This window comes from Chroicocephalus ridibundus, chromosome Z (assembly GCF_963924245.1).
Source record: "Chroicocephalus ridibundus chromosome Z, bChrRid1.1, whole genome shotgun sequence".
NCBI classification, from domain to species: Eukaryota; Metazoa; Chordata; class Aves; order Charadriiformes; family Laridae; genus Chroicocephalus; species Chroicocephalus ridibundus.
Genome location: NC_086316.1, coordinates 42,377,080 through 42,394,629, shown reverse-complemented (window position 1 = coordinate 42,394,629; position 17,550 = coordinate 42,377,080).

Sequence of the window (17,550 nt, the reverse complement as noted above, 5' to 3'; positions counted from 1 at the left end):
AGCACACTAAATGCACTGAGACAGGACCCTTCATCACTTCTGCCTGCTTCTAAACAGCAGCAAGTGCCTTTTCCAGCTCCTTTTCGCTCTCCGCGTAGGGTCACTGGGGAACTGTCCAGCAAATGAGCGCCTTCTAAAATTAGGATGGCTTGGAGATTTCTTTTGTGCTGTTATGTCTGAGGCCCGTCAGGAAGAGAAGAGAAATACTTGCAATTTTCAGGCTAGGACAAAGCTCAGTAATTCAAGACTGAACAATAATGAAAAAAAGAAGGGAATCACAAAAGAGAAAGCTGGCCGCAATCACCATTACAGCCCCTGCAGCTGTTCACACCACGTTGAGTGCCATAGATAAAGAAAATGTCCCAAAGAGCAGTGTATTAGCACAGGCTAGAGACCTTTAAGGACATTTGTACTTGGCGGCAAAAGTTCGCAGAGTCTGGATGTGACGGACACAAAACTCTTAAAATCACAACATGAGTATTAAGACTTTTTAATTCCTGTCTACTTCTTGCCACTGGCAGCATAGGGAGTTCAGTGCAGGTGAAATGAATGTGAAGACAACTGTCTCCATCAGTCTAACACAGAACTTTGGCTCAAGCACCATTTTCCTCATTTCAGTGTCCCGTGCTGGTCCTTGCCATGCCAACTGCCTCAGGGGGGGTGCTGCAAAGCACCATGACATGTCACTCCTCCTCTCCACTTCAGAGCAAATTGTTAAAAAGATTGAGGACAAGATCAGCTCAGCACCGGCTTAAATCCCAGGTGAGTGCCATATTCTTAAGGGGCTGTGGTATGGGAGGTGTTGCGATCTGATGGAAGTCCAGCTGGGACCACTGGAGATCATTACACTTATTTTAGTCAAGCACAGGTTAGTCTTCGGCCAGATTGTCTAGACTTGGGTCTTTTTGCGCAGAACAGGACTGTTAATGGACATTTTGCTCTTTTTCCTGCCAGTATCTGCAAGTGATTCCTTCATTCTGCTATCTTAATAAGTGCAATATTAAAAACGTTCTCTGTAAAGCTGAACCATAGGCTGACCCTATTATCACAAGCTCCCTCTGTTCTGTTGGCTCAAGAGTGCAAGACTCTTGAAAGTTAATGTGTAATTATGCAGAAAGACTGTAATTTTATGCAGAAAGTATTATTTTCTGTTACGTCAAAATCAGTGACGATTAATTATACCTCAGAATGGTCAAGTTTCTGGTCTTGACAGGAAAAATTTTTTGTCACTTTGGAATCAAATATAAGCATTTTTTCCAAAAAGGTTTGAGAGTGCATATGTATATATGCCTGCTTTTCTGACCTGTTTGTTCATTGATAGTATTTTGGGCAAGAAGTATTTCGGGCAAGAAGTATTTCTCACTCCATTTTCACATAAACTAGTCAAAAATGACTGCGAAGACTGGCATTTCACCCACCCATGACACAGGGATGCTGCTCTGCCCCGTTGCAAAGCACCAGCATGTACCTAAAGTAGCAAAACCAAGGTTGTTGGGTTGGATCGGCTGCCAGTAGGACTAGCATTTGCGGCTGGACCAAGATACACTATAGCACTGGTTCCTATTGAAAACAAAGACCCAGGCGCACACTACAAGGGTGTATTATATCATCATCAGATGGTTCATATTATTCCCTGACAAAATAATGCATCAGTATTTGTTATGAAAACTAACTGATTTGGTCCTGTGTCAATTTTATTTGCCATCAATACTGTTTTAGTTTTTGGTGGAACTCTGCCAACTTTTCCTGTTCTCCTTGCTCCAACCAAGCCCCTGAAAGCTGACTTTCACAGGCTGTCTGTGATTAGACAGTGGGGTCTCTGTAAGTGTGGTCTCATATGAGCAGCTGTATGTTTTTTCTGTACAGGGAACTTGTCATTAAAGAACTGAGAAGATGAGTGGGTGGTACCTTGGGCTGTTTTTCTTTTAATTTGGCCCTCGTTTACTTTAGACACTATGAAGGAGTCCGCATTAGTTGATGGTGCCCACAATTCACTTGTACTGATGAAGGCAGCTTGACAGCTGCATAAATCACTGCTAGATACCACTAATAGATTGCTGCATACGAATTTGTAGAGGACCACCCAAGCACTGCTCGGGGGCGGCCTGCAGTCACACTAGGCTTGCACATAAGTACAGTAATGCAAATTTGCTTAACTCTTTGTTAGCACTTTGTATGGTTTTCCTTTTAAGGAAGGTATCGTTGTTTCTCCGCTTGCTCATCAGCTTATTTGCTAGACAGGTGGAGAAAGTTGATGGTGTCCAGTGCCTCCCACCATCATAGTTGTGGGCTTGAATTAAGTTTTGCTTGTTCACAGAGGGATACAGGCTTGCTTCCTCATGTTGAATTGTACAATCTGGTGGGAGGGAGAAGGAGAGTGAAAGGGGTGGGAAAAGAGAAATGAGCTTCTAGCTCAGTGTAGGTACTCCTTGTACGCTAAGAGAGAAAAGCTTGGGCAGGGCAAAGTGATCATTAAATAGCTACAGTATGCTGCCTGTCTAACAGCAAGGAATTATATCCTGCCATCTGTAATTAAAGACACAATGGAGGTCAGGACTTGGTAGCATACCCGTCAAAGGAATAATACAAGAGCACAGGAATAGGAACTTGTTTCTAGAGGCTGCATGTGCAAACCTCAATGAGGAATTTAGCTGCTGCATTAAAAACTGGAAAGCTATTGATCCATTGCCATGTGACATGAACCAAGCCCTGGGAAGCATTAATCAATAGCTATGTTATGTTATCCATCACCGGACATGGGATTAGAAGTTACAAAGCATGATTCTTATCAGATGCTCTCTGTCATCTGCAGGTCTCTCTAGGGCTGCTGTGTCTCACAGCTACTGGCCCTGTGGCTTTCTGCAGTGGCAGCTGCTAATGGATTCTTGACCTTTTGGCTAATGACTATGGTATCAGCAGCTTTATGGTTGCCATGTGCTCTATTAGGGAGTAGTCTTTTCACTCTAAAGAAATCACAGACTTATGTTAACAGAGTTTACTCTTCTGGCATTCCCATCTCAGCCTGCTGCAGCACTGTCATGGTAAAAAATTCTATCTTTCTTGCCAGTATGACATTAATCAAGATGCCAATATGACAGCATCTGAAACATTCCTTCCTTATCCTTATCCTCTAGTTGTTACTAGAGACAGTAGTGTCTTAAATAGGATTTTCCATATTCCACTCTCACAGCCTGATCCCTAACCTGAATGGGTGTACAGAAAGTCAAAACTTCATAAATGTGCATTTCTGTAATTTGCACACAATTACCGTAAGTGTGTGCAAAATTACAGTTCACAGATGGCTTTTTAGTACAAACAGTCATTTGTATGGCCAACTGCTAAGACTGGGTGTATGGTCATGGTAACAGTGATGATGTGTGTGTGTGTGTTTCTCTGTGTGTGTGTGCATGCGCACATGTCTGCATTGAGACTGTATGACTTGCCTTATGGGAAGGAAGTAAAAAACACAAACAAGTATTGTATAACTCTTATGAGGGGGTCAGTAAGGGAATTACTCTGCATTTCCTTTTTTTTCCTCTAATGGCCTTTGGTTTCTTGCCATACCCATTTCCGTGCAAGCATCTGGAAATTCCATCTTTGTGTCATGTGGGTTGATTTGACCAGTTTTTGGCATCTGAAAGTCAATTAAATTCTCCTCTGGGACGAGTACCCTTAGCATCACAGGGCCCTACCTCCAAAGTCTCAATCTGAAGGAGGCAAGTACCAAGGAAAGAAGACAACCTGCAAGAACTGACATGCTTGTTCACACCTGTGAAAAAAAAAAGGAATTTGAGCAAACATTCACACTTACCTAAAACTTTTTCCTGTTTAAAAGAAGTCTTTGTTTTCCAATCAGAGACCAGCAATCATACTTTCTAACTTAGAGTCACTCATATTCCAATACTGGATATGATAGAGTAGTATGTGTAATGGAATTGACCATTAACAAACAGGACATCTGTCAATCAGGAGTTTTAATTGCAGGTAAAAACAGTCCAGAGCAGAACTGAGCAGACAGACAGCCTTCAATGTAAAGATCATTTAGCATATGTTTCTTGGCAATAGTCTAATGAGTTACATGTACTATCAGCTATTTTTCATAATATGCCAAAGCTCAACATCACACCTTGCACAATCATGAAAGCACAAGTGGTTTTGATAAGTCAAAAGGCCTTCATCAGTTACTTGTTCGGAGAAACTGGCAAACGGGTGCAGCTACAAAGGGCAGCAGGCACTAAACAGGGTGGTAACGAATGTCATGGCAGCTCTCAGATTACATTTATTGACTTGGTACCTCTAAAGTAAGGAAAAATCTTTATTAAAAAAAAAAGCTTAAAACAGACTCTTGTGCACATCTGGTTTGGTTTTATTTCTTTAAAATTAGATTTGTTTTCCTCCTCCACTCACAGGAAATATATTTAGAAACAATGTTCATCTTGGAATGGCATGCAGTGGTATGGCATGCTGACACTTTTTGAAATCTGTTTACTTTCTACCAGTCAACAGTTGCTAAAATGTTCCTGGAATGAACAGTGTTTTTTATCCCTTGAGTGTTCGGACCTTGGCATCCAATTATAGTACTTTCTTACACTCATGATTAACCTCCAAACTGCCTTGGTGGCTGGGACATCCATTAGTGTGTGTGGAGGGGGTGTGAAGCTTAAATGAGCTTGTACAGTGAAGTGCCGTGTTCTTTAAGACTGCCTTGGTGTTTTCCTGCCTGTGGTTTCCTGGTGCTCAGCTCAGATCGGCTGGGCTGTCCATGCGAGGCGCCAGGCTCCCGTGCTGGTCCCCTTCCTGCTGGTGGCTGCTGATGCTCTCACACCATTATGAGGAGGCATTTCTTGGCTTTAACAGCAAAGTTGTTATGATTTTGGATATGCACCAAGATGGTCCAGAAGGTAATTTTACATCGTTTTGTTTCTGGCATTTCTTGCCTAACACAAAAGATGCAGAAAAACAGCAGTTTTTTTAAAGTCCTCTCTGCTGCAGCATCTGTAAAGAAAGTGCTGCTTCTTAGCTCCAGAGCTATTCCCTGAGTGCAGAGGTTTGTTCACAATGTTCCTTGCCAGATGTGGTGGCCTCAGTTACAAGCCATACTCTTGGCCATGCTTGGGTAGGAGCTCACTGTCCTCCAAAAGCCACAACAGGGCCTTGGTGGCACAGTGCTGTTGGTAAGAGACCATAAGTTGCACCTTCAGGGCACCATGGACCGTTCCAACCCAAAGGACTGGTTTCTACAGCTCCTGGGGTGACTGTTTAGCCTGTCTGAGCTTTGGGCTTTGGGAGCAGTGACCCTGCTCAGGTCCTTGCCTCTCTGTGGGTACCCTTCCCACTACTTGAGATGGCTTGCTGGGAGATCAAGACCCCAGAGGACCATCAGTGCAGTGGCACAGGTGTGGACTAATGAAAGGTGGGGCATGCACCAAGCCTTTTTACTTCATGTTGCTCAGGCTGCCCATCTGAAAGAAGCTTTGACAGTCAACTCTTCCCACTAGTCACCCCTAAAGAAGCTTACATAGGCAAGGTGGGTCTTGCCAGGCATGAATGTGAGCGAGTACGTTAGTGATGATTGGAAGTTCACATCGTGATTTATGTGAGTGTGATCTGGTCTTGGAGCTGCGCAAATGCTCCAAAAACACTGGGTCTGTGCTGTGGAAAGCCTGCCTCCACCAGGAGATTGGGAAAGCTACTATTCAGTCTAGAAAGGCTGTTTCAGGGCTATCCTTAATTATATGTTACTGTACAGGGCATACGGCCTTTATGCCCTTTCTGAGCTGAGTGGCGATCAGGAAAGAATTTTTTGTCAGGAAGACAAAAATACTGAGCAGACTAAGGAATGCTTATACCATTTATATGCATTCTGGGTCTTTAAAATAATTTATTGTTTCATACTACTTTCCCAGTAACTTGTATGGATATTTTCTTGCCTCCTTGTGATTTACAAACTGCTCCCAGGGATTCTTCAATTTTCAAAATCTGAGCTGTGTTAATCAGCACTTTTTCGTTTTGTTTTGTTTTTTTGAAAGAGATCATGTGGTTACTCATGTCATAGAATATGTGTCTGTTTCCTGGTTGGACAATGGTATTTAAATTGATGGAATCAGTTGTGTTTACCAGCTCAAGTATCAGAGTCTGCAAGCATTTCCTAATTTCCACACAGAAATTTATGGCATCATTAGCATTCCCCCAAAACAGCTCAGTAGCCTATCTGAGCCCATCAAAGAACAAGGCATGCATTGCAGATCTAAGGTGACTTCTGCTTCTTAATTTGAGTTAATGTTTCTGGAAGGTTTTTGAGCTGGAGTCCTATGGCTATCCAGAGCTGCCTGCCAGGGTGACTGTTAGGATCCATCTGTCCGCTTTCAGTCAGATAGACAGCTGTTTAATGAGGCAGCCCAGCAGCTGCTCTGAGCTGCTGCATTTCCAGATGCATTGTTTTGGTGTGAGAATTACTGCGTTTCAGTAATTTAAATTATGCGGTGGTCAGAAACACTACCTGAGCTCTGTGAGTACAAAAGCAATGGATTGATTAACAGAGCGATAATGGGAAATCTTAACTCAAGGTGTCTTTACAAACAGCCTTTGCTGACTACAAAGGACTAGTTGCAGTCCTTTATTACCTCATGGTTCATCCTTGAAAAAGAGAAGGGGGGAAACAGCAACAACTTGTCTCTGACATCTTCTTTTAGCTATCAAGAAACCAGGTGTTTTTTTAATAATTTTTGAGACACTAGTGGTAATGCAACAAATATTGAAAAGTGATTAACTGTACAATAGGTTGGATCCACTTAACAGCCTCTTTGATACATGCTTCTAAAAGGTTTGTTTGCTACAAAAATGAAGAAACGAGAAAATTAGCATCAACATGATCTGAGTAAAGCGTCTTGTTTTCTTTTAATTCTTTTTGGTTTGTGTTGCTTTGTCATTAAAGCTCAGCTAATCTCCCGTATCTTGGAGCCAATTCCTACTGACAGGGTGGAAGGAATAAAAAACTCCCACTGTCTTGGTGATAAGTTATCTAAAGAAAGATCACCCGTTACACAAACTTTCTCTGTTCATCCTTCTCGGATGTTTTGAGCTTTAGGGAGGATTAAAAGGAAAAAAAGATGAAGAAGAATACACACTAAAACTTTAAAGTGTCCTTTGGGAAAGTATGTAGCTAAGTAAATTAGCCTTATTCTCCTCTCACTTACACTAATGTAACCCCAAAAGAACTACAGAGAATTAAAGAGAACAGCATCAGTGTAAAACCAGGATAAGGGAGAAAAAAAAAAATCAGTCCCAAGCTGCTTTTAAATACATTGAAGTTGCATTTAAATGGCTCAGGCAATTCACAGATTGTTTTATATGACAGCTGCACACTGTGCAACCTGAGCACATAGAAACATTGAAATTGAAAGATGTAGCCAAATCACATAGCTAAAACTTGGGAACGCTGCAGAAGTACAGATCTGAGGTTTGCTGCTGGACCAGTCGTATCATGGCATGAGTCAAGTTTCAAAGGTCCAAACACATTTATATTTTAAGTAGGTTGCAACAATAGGAGAGATCAAACTTTGTGGCTTTGACTTATTTCTGTTTAAAATGTAGCTTTATCAGTGAACTTTCCAAAGTCTGTGTTGATATTTCAGCTGGAGCACACCAGTGTAATGCTGCTGAAATCACTGGAAGTTCATCAGTTAACCCAGCCTCACATAAACAAATTGTAACTGCATCTCCAATCAAGATTTTACTGGAGCAAATTGATAACTTTGAAATAATTTATGAGAAAATAATACAAATTGAAGTGTTCAGTTTGTCAAATATTTTTTGGACCTTGTTTATGGATGTTGTGCTTGTAAATTCCTATCAATTTTACTGAAAGTCCCCTGAAAATATATTTCAGCTGGTTGTGATCTTAACTGTCCCTGTATGATCCAAACTTTACTTGCAACAAGGGCCCAAAAGCTGTGTAAATCCTAGAAGACTTCCAGCAACTCCAGAGCTTTGTAGCAGAACATAGGACATCTTATATGTGTTGTCAGCAATCTCTCACCCTGCTAGGGAAAGAATAGTACTTGAAAGAGTTCTAAGATGACAGTGCTGATGAACACACACCAACAGGGTAAATTGTGCAGCCAGTATGCCTAATGGTAGATAGGTATTTTTGAGAAAAGGTGAGTCTTTGAGAAATACAACAGAAAAGTATTTTGAATTTTGTAGGCAAGTCCTGAAACCCACTCAGACCTCCCTCTGTGGATTCCCTGTTACCGAGAAGTATATGGAAAGGTTTTCTTGGACTCTATTTTCTTCCAGTGCTGCATAAAGAGTGGTGTATAATATCTTCCAAATTAAATAACAAGTTTGGTGTACAAATGTTAGGTCCAAAACCCACGTCCAATGCAATCCAGAGGAAGCTGGATCATCTTCAGAAGTGGTTAAAGGGATGAAGCCAAAGCTGACAACATCAAAGGCATGCTCTGATACTCTTACTTATCTGGGCAAAAGGATGATATCATATCTTGGGAAGTCTCTTCTCATTGAGAATACATTCTCATGCCCTCCTGCAAACATCTGATACTTGTGCCTTAGATGAGGAAGTCATCCGCTGCAAGAGGTCAGATAGCCACCAAGGAGTTCATTATAGAGTTGGAATCTTCTGCCTTGTGGTAAGGAAGGAACATATTGTTATCATTAGATTATTTTAACAAAGGGAATATCTGACTCACGCTCAAACTGGTGTTACTTGTATTTACAGTTTCCTTGTCCTTACTGACCTCTGAATTTCAGGAAGCAGCATGAAAAGTAAAATGAGTCATTACAGAATAAGTGCTATAACTTAACCTTTTAAGCAAATTGCACTCAGGAATCAAGAACTTGCAATGAGACTGACGGTAGGATTGAAGAAGCCCTGAATAAATTTTGAAAGTTGAGTATCAAAAGGGATACTCAGCAAGTTAGGCTAAACCCCATAATAATAATAACAAAAACCTGGGAAATACCTGATATTGCTTGTTTTCCTGCAATTTCTGGATGTGAATAGAGCAAACAGAAGAAAAAGAGGTGTTTATTACCTAAGTTATGCCACAAGCCCTTTGGAGATGCAGAGGCAGACAGTTCCAGGTAGTACTTCAGGAAGCAGGAAGACACTTCTGGTGCAAAACCTCTTGGAAATCTGGACCACGAGCTTCCCAACGGCAAGGAATATTAGCTGAACTTTCTGGTGGGAAAACAAACCTCTTTCTGTGCTTCCACGCGACATACAGTGTCAAGGCAGTGTGGTTGGTTACTAGCTTGCCACATACGGAAAAAGCAGTTGTGGGGATTCCAGCCTTTCCTTGTGCACTCAGAAGAGTGTCTGCATGGGGACTGCTGTGATATGACAACAGGTTTGCCGACCAGCTTACTGCAACATTGGAAAGAGAAAGGATTTATTTTAGCAAACGACACAGTATCTATCCATTTCTCAGCAAGTATTAGTCATCAGGAACTAGAAAAACTTTTGTCCTGACTGAAAAACCATCCCTACCTGCTACATAGAAGAAGAGATAACATGAATGGTCCTGGGGTACCCAAGTCTGCCTCCTGTGATTGGTCCCATATGAGACTTGCAAACACAATTGAGCTCCCTCCTGCCCTTTTCAGGCTCTCAGATAACACTAGTAGAGCTTTCACAATGCTTGGGCCCTACCCTACTGCATCTTGCACACCAGGATGTTTTAAAGAGCAACACAGACCAAACTCATGCTGGTCCTTGAATTTCTTGAGACCTTGCCCCATCCACATGGCTGGCCATGGAAAGCAGGGGTAACTATGCTCAGCTGCTCCATGTGACTTGATGAGCGAGTAACAAGACTGAATCACCTATATCACATAACTTATCACCATTAGCAGTCAGTCACCTCAGCCAGCCGATTGCCCTTGGTCAGTCACCTTGGTTCAATAAAGCGTGGCAGAGATGCCATGGCTCTGATAGACCTCATATTGTGTACAGAACAGCTATAAAGCATCCAAGTGTTTTCCATTTTCTTTTTGTTTATAAAAAAAAATAAAGCAACCCTCTAATATTTATGGGTTTTATCAAGCATGAACTTGATAAAAAACATAAATAAAAATAAATAATAATAAAAATAAATATAAATAAAAAACATAAATAAAACACAGGAGCACTTTGTGGTTGTATTTTCGTAGCGTTTTAACTGCAATGAATAGGCTAGATGTGAATTGTTGCTTGCAAAATGCTCCCTGCTGTGCCACGCAACTTCCTGGAAATAATACTGTACTGGGATACCAGTTCAATGCTGACTGAGAGAGAAGAGTGTGGAATCATCCCCTCAAATCACATTCTATTTCTGATCCATAAAATAACAGATTACAGTTTTGTAAAAAATAATATTTCATACGTTTAAATGTTAAATTTATTATTCAATCCCATTTCCTCCCTGGCCCAGGTGCCAGAAGAAAAGGAGGACACAGGGCCAATCCTTTTTTCTGGAAAGATAAGACATCCTTTGATTAAAAACAGGTTTATAAGCAAATTTGTATAGTATCTCCTTTCTCTTTACATGGGATTTTATTGTTTCTCAGTGAGTCTCTAGCAGAGTTATGTACCTACCTCATGTGCCAAGCTGCAAATGTATCTTTAACACTTGTACACCTAAAGAAATAAAAGACTGTGAGCTTCACGTTTTCATCATGCCCAACTCCTGCCAGTAGAAAAGAGTGATCTTCCTGAAGCCAGAGTGTATAGGTGAAATTAAGATATATTTGGAAACTGCTGATTCAGGAATTCTTTAAGAAAACAAGGTAATGCCACAAGAATCATCTTGTCCAGTGCAAGGTTTGAGCAAAGCCTAGGCGTCGTAGGATTCAAAAGGCCCTGGGTTAGCTCTGGTGGCATCACTCTCGTTAGGAGCCCTATTCACTGAGATTGAGATTTGGGATTAACAAATGGCCTCCCTTCTCTGAGGGTACAGCTCAGGGGTCTGGTCTGAAAGCTGGCAGCATGGTTCCTACACAATTCTATAATACCACCTCTGCCTTCTTTCGCCATACAAGAAATTATTCTTTTTACTGTGGGGCGGGGGGAAAGGAAGAGAAGAAAGCTCCTACGTAAACAGGTAGTGGGCACGGCTTTCTCACATTGCTGTAATTAGAAAAGCCTAAATGATCCTAATCAGATTTAAGAAAATTACATGCAACAAGAAGCTTAGCTAAGTAAGCCAACTCTCTTGTTTTCCACTGGCAAAAATGATGAGTGGCAGCACAAGACTTCATTTCCTTTCCACTTGTTCCTAATCCTTTGTTTAGGAAGCCTTCATTGTTGTGAGAAAGGTTTCTTTAGCCCCATCAAAGCAAAACTGCTCTTCAGCATGATTCCACCTGTTCGATACAGTGGGCATGGGATTAAGAGCTGCCAAATGAGAGACTGTGGGGTGTTAGGGAGTCAGGCATTTTCGTAAGGCTTTTTTCCATTGTGATGTCATCATGAGATTTATCCTCTGCTTGGGTTTCATTGCCACACAACTGTACGACTTTTTCTGCAGTCCTTTAGCATGGGAACGAGAGAGTTCACTGATTTGTTTGAAAGTTTAAAAAATGTATTTAAACATTTTATGCTTATTGTTGGTCAATAATCAGAGAAAGAGAACGAGGGTGGCAAAATTAAGAACCCTTGCAGCTTCAAAACTGTGCTGTGATGATATTGCTAATTCTCCTTATGCAGACTATAATGAGATACATACTAAGGCTGCAATTTTTCCATCACATTCCTCTTTTCCACACAAGGTGTAATACTTCCTTGACAGTTATTTATTTTGAAACCACTCCTTTGAACAAGTAATCACTTTTAAGCCATGCCTGTAGTCTGCTAATGGCTATTTAACACCACCTGTGCAATCATTCCAGGAATCTGCCTCTGTCACTCTTGACACTAGAAAGTTCAAAACAATAAGATCATAAAACTTCCTCAGGCGTAGGTCCCCACGCTGCTCCCAGTCTCACCCTTGCAAATCTGGACTAAGATCATTGATAACAATAGGACTGTTATGAACTGACCTCAGCTTAATTGAGAGCAGGGACTGTAAGGCATAATAAAGTTCCCCCATATTTCACACCAGAATAGAGGTGCAGTGAGGCTGATCAACTGCAAGAGCAGCATTGTTCTGAATTCCCTCATGTGAGGACTATGCAGGTGCAGTTAGCTTGGCTTCACTTCTTATTTTTAGGGCGAAATTAACTGACTTTCTTTGGAGAAGTTAGTAACTGCACTTCCAAATTTTTACACCAACTTCAGGTCCCACTCAATGCAGGGGCAACTTTCCATTTTATGTTTTGGGGATCAAGACTAGATTCCTGTTGCTTGCTCCTGTGAGATGCTGAACACCTCTTTTGAATTTTGCAAAAGTTATTGAACATCTGTCAGAAAGTGTTTAGCGCTTTGGGGAGACTGAGCCGATGCGCATCTCTTACCCCTGTTAATAATCTCCTGGTTCAGGTAACAGTACACTGCACTTCTGAGTGGACAAACGCTCCAGTGTTCAGTGCACTTCATCTAGGTGACCAAGTCTTTAGCAATCCATTTAAAGGGTACGCTTCTCTCCAACTAGTAAGTGTCTAGAACTGCATATGAACCTGCAGAAATTTCAGCCTTTCACTTTTAGGAATTTTTTTTTTTCTTTTTTGAAAGAGAAGCTCCATAATCATAAGGCATTTGTTACTCACAGGGCACGTTCCTGACTCCTCCCTGTAAAAAAGCCTGATGGCCTCACATCAAGAACGTGCCTGTAAACAACTAATGCCTCACTACTGCTGCCCTTGCTGTGCAGGTTCTGTTTTAAAAGGGCATGAAAGGTGCACATAACTGATACAGGCTTGCTTCAACACTTACTGGCTGGTCTTTCATGCCAATATAAATCACAGACATATAGGAGTCTGTACAGATGAGTGTGAAATTAGTGTAACTAAAGTAGGGGACAGCGTTTCCTAACATGTCATCCCCATTTCAGGTTAGATTCAAATCACTATTTCAGCTGGGAATGTTCTTCAAATTGCAATGCCAGTTCCCTACAAATGTTGAAGAAATGTTGTTATTTAAAATGACAATTAAATTAAACACTGAAATTACTTTTTTATATTAATATGGTCACAAGTTTTTTATATTCAGACAGTCTCTCCTGGATGAGATTTCTCAGACACATTTTTTTTCCTAAACATTTTGTTTGATTAAAAAAATTGGCATTTGGCTTTATTTGGTGCTGCTTCAAGAGGAACTCTTAGCCTGAAATAATTTGGGCTTTTCCACAAGGTAGGAATTTGGTTTTCTAGGTCAAGAGAGCCTATATATTGAGGCAGACTAGAATATAGCTCTGCTGTGGTGGACAGTGTGCCTGTGATACAGGATCCTGGTTAAGTGAGCATGAGGTGCAAGAGACACAAGAATTATGAGGCACAAGAAATATGAAGTGTTTTGAGCCATTCTGTCCTCTGCACAGAGATTTTGTCCTGTGATTTTCCTCTTACTCTTTACAGTGCCTGAAAGAACCATATCATTAGGCTGATTTTCCTCTCCCTCTTCCAAAGTGACTAATGAGATATATTTGTCTAGCAATGCAAATTTTGAGTCCTTCTGTCTTTCAACCTCCTGTAATAGTACGCTATCCCACAACACATTGCTCAGTGCTCTGTAATAAATCTTTTTGTCTCCCTTGCCTTCATCCAATTATGCCCACATTGTACAGGCCCACCGGTTTAATAAGTTTTTCCTTGCTTTCTTCTGCGTGGCTCTCTTGAATCATGCAACCTTCCTAGACCTAGTCCTCACAAAGACAAAGTTCCCACTCATTTGTTTTTTGATGTCTCTTAAAACCCTTTGATACTTGTCAAAAACTTCATTGATTTGTACAGATCATCCCTTCAGCGCTCACTGATGACCCCTGTCTATCATTGAACTGCAACTTCCTGGGCCAGGAATTAAGCTCTCTTCAGTAAAGAGGTTGGTATAGCAGCATGAATCACTGTTTCAAGAAAGAAATGCAGTGTTTCAGCTCTAAATGCTAGTTTGGGATAACAAAGCAAACACACATTTCCACGGGCAAATTTCCACGGGCAAAACTCATTTCTGGGAGATTCAGATTTCTCACTTTTCCATTTTATCCAAGTTTTATTGGTTTTTTGTTATAACTTCTCACCATTGTTCCCCCCCGCTTCAATGAGCATGTTCTACTAAAAATGACTTCCCTGTGTGTCCTGTAGTGTATCATGCCTCACAGAAGTGAGGCAAAGGAGGTTGAGAGAATGTCACCAGCTGAGAAACTTGATTTCAGGAGCAAACTGGGGAGATTTAATGATGTTGAAAGTTGTTGAAACATTGTTGAGTATTTCAATTTTGATAGACTGTACTTGCAGCTTACAAAAGCAGCTACAGTGTTGTTGGATTAATAAGTGAGTTTTTCCTGTGAGGCAAAATGTCTTTGTTGAGTGAATTTTTACTTTGCCATATTGGTCTGTGCCAGAGCAGGATGGGTGCTTGTAGCACAAATGCACAGCAACGGAAAAGGAAGAATAAACAAGTGTTTGTTCCTTAAATGCCATTGCTAATTTTGAACATTTCCTTCTATTTGAAATATAGCTTGTTTTATGAGCCAAACTCAGTCTGTGTAAATCCTAGTTTTCTCCCTCAGGGATTGCATGGCAATCTTGGTGTTTTGGGGCTTGGAGAGCTTCAGACTGGACCTGGACATCAAACGAACCTCACCTGGGGTAGATTTTCTTTGCAGGTGCAGTGTGTTCAATCACTCCATGCTGTTTTACTAACTTTTTTGTGCCTGTACTGTGAAGTCGTCCTGGAGTGAATGGTCCAGATACACCTCTGGTTTTACTGTGACACTGAAAAAATACAATTCAAAATAACATGGGAGGAGTAACATACAGGCTTCTTATCTGCTAATTGTTTTATAAGAAGCAGTATAATCAGACAAACAAGCAAACCATCAATGCAATTAGTAAATTAAACTTAGATTCTGTTAAAATATTAAGGGTAAAATTAGAGTAAAAAAAGGCAGGAAACTCAGGGTTAAGGTGCCATTCCATCTTATGCCAGCCCTGCTATGTATAGTGGCACTTCACCTGGGAAGTGACCGCTGTGAAAGGGTCTCTGGGATAGAGTTTCACCTTTAACTCTTGCTTTCCTGGCTCATGTCATTTTAAAGCCAGTGTATGTGACGTTTTGGAACACGGTTTTTTCCTCCCAGTTCTCAAATGTGAGTCTAGAATTATTTATGCAGCTTTTCCTTACAAATCCTGACAGATGCAAACTGTGCCATACACTGAGCATCTAAATCAAGCTCAGTACACACTAGCCCAACAGTGTTTATGCTGCCAATTAAAGGCATCACTTTTTTGAATTATATAGGGAGTGAAATGATCTCTGACAGCTGTGAATTGCAGAAAAAGGGCTCTATTGTTCAAAGAACTGCCTTTAATATAGAGAAACCCTTGCTAAACTTTTGATTCCCAAGTATGGCAAACATTAATTGGCCATAAACTTAACAAGAATCGGTTCACTCATTCCACAACTTTTGCTCCACTCCCCCACTTTCCTTCTCATTACTTCCCATTAGGGTCTCCTAGCAAGTGCTTAACTCAGAAACACCCCACCCCCCACATTCCCATGTTTCCATCTTTATGCCTTCAGCGTTCTCATACTATTTTATTTAGCTCTTTCAGCAGTGCTTACTCTGCCAGATGACTTCTACAAAAAACAGGCTGTCTGAGTACAGGCAGCCTGGCAAACTCTCATGGTTTTGTCCTAAGTCTTGTGCTCTACTGCTGTGTTTCTTAAAATCCAAATCCCAGAGATGTTTTAAGAGGCGAGAAGCTCATATTTCACTCCTTTGAGTGTAGCTTTCTAGCCTTTACAGTTTCAGAGAAAAGATTAAAAATGTTACCCGAGCACTTCCTAGAAAAAACAAAATATGAAAGAGCACCAAAAGGTATTGCTTTCTTTAAACCTCGTATTCTTTAAGCCAATGTCATTATTTTTGGATTCAGATTTCTTAAAGGAATAGTGATCTTGCACTAGACTGAAACTACACATGAAAATTTTTATCACTTAGTATTTGCCTAATGTGCTACGCAGGAGGAGATAATCATAGGTTATAGTAATCACACCACTTCAGCATTCTCCTTATTCTAATAAACTTTTAATTTTACGCAAACGAGAGACTTATAAAGTACAGGACATTTTTTTAATAAATAGCTTCAAAAATAAAACACTCATTTTTTGGCTTTTCAGTAAGAACTTTTCATTTTTTAGGCTTGTAAAGATCTAGGAAGTATACAAAGAAATCTAGGATGAAAAATTGGAAACCGAAGCAAACAAATATGAGAAAATCCTATGTACTTTTATTTTGAGTACAGATGTGAGCATTATGATAATTTTATAAATGATAAAATGTATCTTAAATTAATTCTGAGCATATGGGTAGGAAGAGCTGCAACATACTGGTTCTTCATGTGGATGCGCAGTCTACATGTATTTTAAGATTATCAAGTAAAATCAGGGCCATTTGTGATAGCTGCTCTGCAGACCCATGGTACTTGCTGGGCCCCTTCTGGGTCAACTATCCAACAGAGCAGCAGAAGGAGGGATTAAATTACATGCCTGGGGCCACAGAGATGGGGACAGTTCTCCATCTCTGGTTTCACAGCCCCTCCTGTAACAGCTGAATGAAGTTGTCCCTCTGTTTCTCTGCCATTCTTGTCATATTTTCTTTTCCTGTGTCACCATCCTGTCTTGTAGATAGTCTGCAGTTCTGCATTTTTGATCATTTAGTACCTCCCATGGCTACGACTAAGTTTCTACAACACTCTGGTTTTCTGTTGCTGATCCTACCAATAATATCTGCCCTGTGAACAGAGGAAGTGCTGCTCTTATGTCTTCATGTTGATGAGAAGAATGTACATATCCTGCCTAAAGCTTTCCTTTTCCTATTGCTTCAGGGGTGGAGGTGTCTAATAGCAAGTGAATTTTTACAGCAAAAAAAGAAGAAAAAAGTAAAAGGTAAATTGCAAATCACCTAGGGGCAGATATGCGCAAAAGACAGAAGACACTAAGCAATATTGCACCTCAGTTTTGTTAGATCAGAATCGAGATATTATTTTACCTATTGCCCAGTGTTTGTGACTCATTACCAGGTTGTCTGTGAAGAGTTCATGAGGTGTTACATGTGCCCAGAACAAACACAGAACTTTTTGACTGATCTCAAATTACTTATAATTAATAATTAGGTGCCAGAGTCTATTGCTCTGATCCATGGCTGTTCAGCATATCAACATGAACAATGCAAATGTGATAGTTAAAATGATGCTTCGGGTTATAATTTGACAGACTTTTTTATTTATGACACCTAAGGTAAGATAATAAACAGTTTATGTTAGTAATTTCCTTGTACAAAGATTGATTTAAGTTTGACTTGAAAGCCTTTACTAATAGCTATTATTCTCATACTCATAAATGTTTGGATTTGTGTTGTATTTATGAAAATATTACACTTTATATTAATTTGT